This window comes from Stomoxys calcitrans, chromosome 5 (genome assembly GCF_963082655.1).
Source record: "Stomoxys calcitrans chromosome 5, idStoCalc2.1, whole genome shotgun sequence".
NCBI lineage: Eukaryota > Metazoa > Arthropoda > Insecta > Diptera > Muscidae > Stomoxys > Stomoxys calcitrans.
The window spans coordinates 114375576-114381121 of NC_081556.1; positions in this window are offsets into that span (position 1 = coordinate 114375576).

A 5546-nucleotide genomic window follows, 5' to 3' on the forward strand; every position below is an offset into this window, starting at 1 on the left:
TAACAGATTACACAATCAGCCCTATTCTTAATAACAATTCCCTGGGTGTTTATTCCCTACTCCCTTTTCTCCTATTCTAAAAAACAATTTCCTGGGAGTATTTTCCCTACTCCCTTTTCCCTTATTCTAAACAAACTTCGAAAAAGGGAAATGTCTCCCAGGGAAAAAAGCAGATATTCTAAATGGAAACTAAAGGGAGAATGAGACGATAACATTTTGGAAAAATTCTCCTAAACAAATGGAAGGGAGTTAGTATAAAAAATTATGAATTTAATTATAAAAAAAACAACACCATTCATTTCTGCTTTCAAGACACACTAACAATCATAGAATAATTCAAGAACAGTAATCTTCGTTTAAGAATACAACATTGTATGCGACAATTGAGGATTGAGTGAAACTGATAAACAAGAAACCATGTAACGAGATGAGTGAATGCATAAAATGAACCTTTCAGCAAAAAGAAATATTGATTCGGATTTCAGTGGGCGCACGTTGTACAATGTATGCATAAAATACTATTTTTCTGTGTGATCAGTTCATATTTCGAAAATGCATCGATGTGGGTATGTTGTGCATGAACTCACTGTGCCAAATTTAATCGAAATCGGGTGAAAAATTATCAATTTATTGCCTCAAGACTTTAAGTCTAGAGATCGGTCTTAATAGCGGTTATATATAACTAAAACCTGATTTTATGAGATCAGAAGATCAGGTTTATATACAAAGAATACGAAAACATCAAAAATTGTTCGCAAAATGTTTTTCTACCACAGAGGCTAGCCAGTAGATCACTGATATATGTACGAAGCGCTTGCAGGGGTCCTAGGGCCAATTTCTCGACAGGAATATCATGCTGGCCGCAGAGGAAGTAGACTTCTGTATCTATAGCGTCATAGTGGAAAGGAATATGCATATGATAATGTGTGAACACATTTTTCTTGAATTCTGGATTCTCTTTAAACAGTCTGAAGCGGTTGTCTTGTGGAATTTCTAGCTCTTTCATTTCCCTCTGGGTAAGTATTTTTTTAAAAATTTTTACCAAAAAGCCTATTGCGATAACTATGAAGAGTGATATACCCGCACAACTTTCGGGCAATTTGTTGAATTGGTAAGGTCAGGTGGAAGTTGCAGGTGTCACCATTGATCAGAATAGACTAACATTTCAGATTTATACAGTTCCTCCCATATAAACCAGCTCGACGTCCCAATTATCAGTCAGAACTTCTGCCATCCTACCAACATCATTCTTTCTCGTGAATTCAACTTTCAGATTGTTAAGATATACAGCGGTCAAAAAAAGTATTCATCATTCAATGTTTTTTTTTTAATACGTCTACAAAAGACAATTGGAATAAAAACATATTAAACTAATGATGCAGTAGTGCTTGTGTGATATATATGTACACAATTTCATTGTTTTTAAAGAAAAAAATAGTATTTATTGGAACAAAAAGGGCCATTTTACAGCTGAACACAAAAAATTAAACAAAAAAAGTATTCATCATTGCAAAAAAACAAAAAAATAAATAACATAATTTAAAAAAATTAATACTTTGTTATTCGACCACCGCGTCTTATAACTTCTTTTATACGGTTTGACATCGATTGGACTAATTTAGCGGTTATATTTTGGTCTATATTAGTCCATTCCTCCATTATCACCTGTTGCATTTGACTCTTGCTCGAAAAATTGCGCGTTCTCAATTTGCGTTCGAGATGTTCCCAAAGATGTTCAATTGGGTTCAAGTCGGGACTTTGAGGAGGAGTTTTAATGACTTTGGGGCAGTTATACAGCATCCACATCTTGGTATTTAAAGCAGAATGTTTGGGGTCATTATCTTGATAATATTGAAAGTTATTACCAAGCCCAAGTTTTACAGCACTATCTTTTAAATTCCTCTTTAAAATGTCAATGTAATACTTATGATCCATTACTCCATTAATAATTTCAAGATTTCCCGCTCCTGAAGCCGCCATACACCCCCAAACCATTAAACCACCTCCACCATGTTTTACAGTAGCAACTGTGTTTCGTTCTTCAAGCTCTGTATTTGGTTTTCTGTACACTATGACCTTTCCATCGCACCCAAAAAGATTAAACTTGCTCTCGTCTGCAAAAATGACTGTTTTCCAAAATGATTCGGGCTGTTTTACATACATTTTTGCGAAGTTTAGCCTTTTCACTCGGTTTATTTTATTTATAAAGGGCTTCTTACGTGCAGTTCTTCCTCTGTAACTATGCCTTTTGAGTGTATTTCGAATTGTTTGTGTAGTAACTTCCTTCCCTAAATATTCCATAGTGTTTTTACGAAGAATGGTCGCATTTGTCTTCGGAGTTTTCTGAACTTGCCGCACTAGCCAACGCACATCTCCAACTGAAAGTGCTTTTGGTCGACCAGATCTTGGTTTATTGTCAACAGTTTTCGTTTCTGTCCACTTTCTGATGATGGATTGTATAGTAGATCGTGGTCTATTTAATATTTCACTGATAGTTTTTTGAGTTAAACCATTCCTGTGGTGTTTTATTATCAAAACTTTTACCTCATCAGAAACCTCGTTTTGCTTACGACCCATTTTGACAAAAACTATATTTTCAATGAAATTAAATATTTGCTGTCAAGGGCAAAGCCTCCTTTACTAAATAAAACAGAAAAGGGGGATTCCCAAATAATATTTGAATTTGACTTTGATGATAGCACATCAATGATGAATACTTTTTTTGTTCTGTTTTTGGTGTTATTATATAAAATTGCATTTTTTGCGCTAATTAAATTTATTTTTTGAATTTATTTTAAAACATATTACGAAAAATAAACTATTGCATAAAACTGCATTATTTGTTTACTTTAAATTTTCTTCAATTACCCAAAATAAGTGAATTTATTATCAATTTTGCTAATGATGAATACTTTTTTTGACCGCTGTAGTCTCATATAAATCCAATCCTACAACGACTTGCTTTTTCTTTTCTCTTTTTCCCTATCCATATTCTTGTAACATTGTCTCCGACATATGTATATAGCGGGGACGCAAAGCCAATAATAATTGGATACCATTGGCCTTGCAACATGCTGAAGAGAACTCCATTTCCAGGTGGCTGATTGGACAGGATTCCCGTACTAGGAGCTCATTTCGATCACACTCCACTTTTACAACCCCGGCACGGCATAACTATGAGCACTACACACACTGGAACTTTGAGCTCCGGTCAATGTGGTGTTCATCGTTATTATGAGAAGCTTACCTGGAAGCTACCAGGAGCGTCTACAGGCTAGAAACTTAAGCTACAATCTGTGTGGTGTTCATCGTTATTATGGAAAGCTTGGCTGGGAGCTACCGGGCGCGTCCACAGGTTGCGGTTAGTGGAATGCTCCATACGGAGTAGCTGCTACTCCAGTCGCGGACAATCAGCGGTATCGAGCGGATAGTCTCAGTGAAAGGCTGGGTGAAACCGGTTTTTGCGTAAATACTGAGTGTGCTTATGATTCATGATAGGACAAGGTTTCCGTGACAATCGGTACCATACACCCATATACCGGAACGAGTTAGCCCACACTTTCTCAGTCACCAGACAGGTGAAGTCCGGTTTCCCGAAAAAAACGACCATAGAGCCTTGGCAACCCTCAGCATCAGCCTATTTTTGATTTTTCTATGCTTTCCTTTGGGTCTATCCTACCAAGAAGCTCGCACATGGGAGAGTTCGCTGATTCAGTAGCATGATCAACGCTTATCCTTTCAACGTTAATCCATTCCTGGCTAGCTCATCTACTGCCTCATTCCCGACCACTCTATGATGTGTTGGGACTCAACAGTGCCCAATAGCCTTCTCCATAGTTCGTAGAAGCTCTTGGCATCTCCTATCCAATCTCTACCTCATATTGTCCGACACCACCAGAGTCTTTAACGCCGCCTGACTATCCACGTACATTGTGAGAGCCCGATCGGCTGCTGCATCGACTTTGTCTTCAATGCTTTCAGAAACGCCCTCTGTCTTTAAGACGTTACAACCATCCAGCTTCGATGTCTCCCTCACTCTTAAAAATTTAATGAAGAATACTGCCCCGATGAGCCCTCCAAGTTGCAGCAATCCTTGTTTACAAAAAAAAAATGAGGGATACCCCAAGCCCAGAGCTACCTCTCCGAGAAAGTTATGTTCAACACATCAATAAGCAGGACACACATGGCACACAAAACATCGCGTGGCTTCACCAGTTCCCAGCATAACGGAAGAATGCTAAAAATTTCGAGGAACGCCAGTTACTGACTCCATCAGTCTTGGGCCGATTTTCGTTGCCATACACCCAACATATACAAAGGTGCAGAGGCTTTGGATTGAGTACAGCATTCAGAGCTCCTTATCGCTCCAGAGATCAGCACTGCCATCTCTGGCGGTGGTAAAAATAGGGCACTTAATTTTTTGATATCCGAAGGTGAGGCGGAGGGTCTGCCTCACCTAAGTTTTTAAGGAAAGGGTCTGCCCCTCTCATCTTCGGAGATGGGTGGGTCGATTCAGGCGAAATATTTACAAGGGAGCTATATTGAGACCGTACTTGACACAGTTGTTGGAAGTCATAACAGAACACTAAACGCAAAATTTCAGCACAATCGGACAAAAATTGCGACTTCCATGGTCTCAAGAAATAAAATCGGGAGATCGCTTTATATGGGAGCTATATCTAAATCTGAACCGATATGGCCCATTTGCAATCCCCAAATGACCGACATAAATATTAAGTGTATGTGCAAAATTTCAAGCGACTAGCTTTACGCTTTCGACCGCTATCGTGGTTTCGACAGACGGACGGGCGGACGGACTTGGCTGGATCGATTCAGAACGAAATCAAGAATATATACTTTATGGGGTGTTAGACGAATATTTCGAGATGTTACAAACGGAATGACTAGATTAGTATACCCCCATCCTATGTTGGTGGGTGTAAAAATTTGGTATCCAAATTTGAGGTGGGCTACCGAGGGGGGCCTCCCTTCCCCCAAAACCCACCAAATGAATAGACAAATCATGACAATATTCTACTCAAATGAAAGGTATTTTAGAATAGAAATCGGATCTGATATTCAAATGTGGGTCCAAAAGTATAGCCGGCCCGCCCAACCCCCAAAACCGCTCCCCAAATCTGGCATATTTAACGACCATGGGCAATATGGGGCTCAAATGAAAGGCAGTTGAAAGTAGAGAACATATCTTATAATCACTTTCGGGACTAAGCGTCGGGGAATCAACCCCATCCCCAGGTATATTTTCCAATAATGGCTATATGGGGCTCAAATGAAATATATTTGGGAGAAGAGTATGAATCTGATATACACTTCCGTGAGCAATCATCTGGGTGGCCAGCCCACTCTTAACATAATCCCCAATCGAACATTTTTACCGACCTTGGCGATATGGATTTTGGTCAAAATGAGGCCAAGACTTCAAATCGCGAGATCGGTCTATATGGCAGCTATATCCCAATCTGAACCGATCTGGGCCAAATTGAAGAAGAATGTCGAGGGGCTTAACTTAACTCACTGCCCAAAAT